Source organism: Pteropus alecto, unplaced genomic scaffold (genome assembly GCF_000325575.1).
Source record: "Pteropus alecto unplaced genomic scaffold, ASM32557v1 scaffold105, whole genome shotgun sequence".
Classification (NCBI taxonomy): Eukaryota; Metazoa; Chordata; class Mammalia; order Chiroptera; family Pteropodidae; genus Pteropus; species Pteropus alecto.
The window spans coordinates 7,034,149-7,035,877 of record NW_006436294.1 but is presented as its reverse complement, the minus strand read 5'-3'; the positions used below and the strand labels follow the sequence as shown (position 1 = coordinate 7,035,877).

At 60.7% G+C, this 1,729-nt stretch overlaps 1 protein-coding gene across 1 annotated transcript in view; it reads right to left on the bottom strand.

Annotated features, from left to right (window-relative positions):
• Positions 1-1,723, bottom strand: part of LOC102881198 (zinc finger protein GLI4) — a 6,902-nt gene extending 5,179 nt beyond the window's left edge. Inside the window, exon 1 of the mRNA XM_025047569.1 lies at positions 125-1,723. The gene's annotated coding sequence lies outside the window, so the exon portion shown is untranslated. The remainder of the gene's footprint in view (positions 1-124) is intronic.
• Positions 1,724-1,729: the final 6 nt, after the last annotated feature.

Below are 1,729 nucleotides of genomic sequence, written 5' to 3'. Positions count from 1 at the left end.
AGCAGGGAGGACCGCCGCCTCGGTGGCCCCGCGGCCCGGGGTGCGAACACACGCACAGCTGAGTACCGTTTTGGATGTGTCGTCCACGAGAGTGGACAGAGGCGGCGGGGGGCCTGACCCTCACCCGTGCGCCTTTTCTGTCTGTTCCTCATCCTCGTCGTACCCGGCCACCCCGTGTCGCCCAGCTGGATTCGTGTGGAAAGCGGGGCGCTCTCCGGTTTCTCATGCCGCAGGAGCCTGGGGGAGCGCGGGTTCTAGCCAATCACCATGTTTTCCGCCAGCCTCTGCACCCCGCCCCTTCGGGGACACCCGGCCCGGCACCCGGCCCGGCATCCGGCCCTGCCAGGCCCCTTGGCCTGAACGGGCATGTCGCTAAGCGCTTATTTCGCCCGAAAGCGGCCTCTCCTCGCCTTCCAGCTGCTGACACCTGCGGGCAGTTCCTGCTGGTTTCGCTGTCCGACCCTCTCTAGCCCTTCCCTTGAGTTCAGGGGAACTCGCCCCTCCTCCCTGCACACTTGGGGGCCGGCGAGCAGCTTCTCTAACCCCCACCCATCAGGTGCCAGTAGCACCTCCCCTCGCTGTGACAACCAAGAATGTCCCTAGACGTTGTCAACGAACCCTTCTGGGAGGCAGACTCGACCCTGTGAGAATGTGGTAGCCTAACCCTGCCCGGCCTCTTCCTGGTGACCGAGCTGGCTCCTGACCGCCCTCTCCCCCACTTCAAGGACTCTCCACTCATGCCTGTTGATTCACCACTTGCCAACCAATGTTCTTCCTTATCTCCGTAGCTGTGTAGGAATGACACGACTGTATAAAGCTGCCTGTTATGTTACAATCGGGGCCCAGCCTTTGGATAAGAATCTGCTGAGCCAGTGCCGGCATCAATAAACGCTGCTTCCTGCTTACAGCCTCGGTGTCCCGTCTCTCTGAGAATCCTGTGACGAGAACAGCCGCTCTGAGGCAGGCGGAGTGAGCAAGGGTCGGGTGGGGGCAGTTGCAGGGTCCCAGGAAGCAGGCCTGGTGGCTCCCAGGTCCCTCCAGGGTTAGGACTGCAGGCACCAAGCAGCTCACGAACCCTACTGGACTTTCCCAGGTGTGGAGGGCCCCGAAGGTGGTGTCTGCAGAGGGCCACAGTATCTGGTCACTGCAGGAAGTCACTCCTAAGTTAGTAAACTCCTTTTCTGTTGGAATGTCTGCGCTGGCCAAAGCGAGACCCTGGACTGGTGACGGCACCATTGTTCTTTCCTGGGGAGGCAGCAGCACCTCCCTGAGGAATCCCCACTGTACCCTAAGCTGCAGGGAGATCAACAGAACGCAGTGAGGGGGTCGGGACAGATGTTTATTACAAGAGAAACCAGGTGTCAACAGACAGCGGAGCAAGGGGAAGGGACGAGGGCCAGGGCAGCTGGAGAGCGATGCGGGGACCAGGGCGGCACCTTCGGGCTAGGAAACACAGGGACAGGGAGTCACAGGAAGCCACAGGAAGCCAGCAAGAGGCAGGTGACCCCCCAGGTGCAGAGCACACCTGCCTCAAAAGGGCTGAAGGAGCAAGAGATCACAAAGTACAAGTTCAACAAGTCTGATGAGCTGGCAAGTTTTCCTAGTGGGAAACACTAGGCTAAGGTGTCTGCACTACCACAGGCCCAAGACCACCAGCTGTGTGCGACGGCGTCTACAGCCCAACGGCCCTCTTGGGCCGCACTGAGCCACCAGCGACACACTTTCCAAC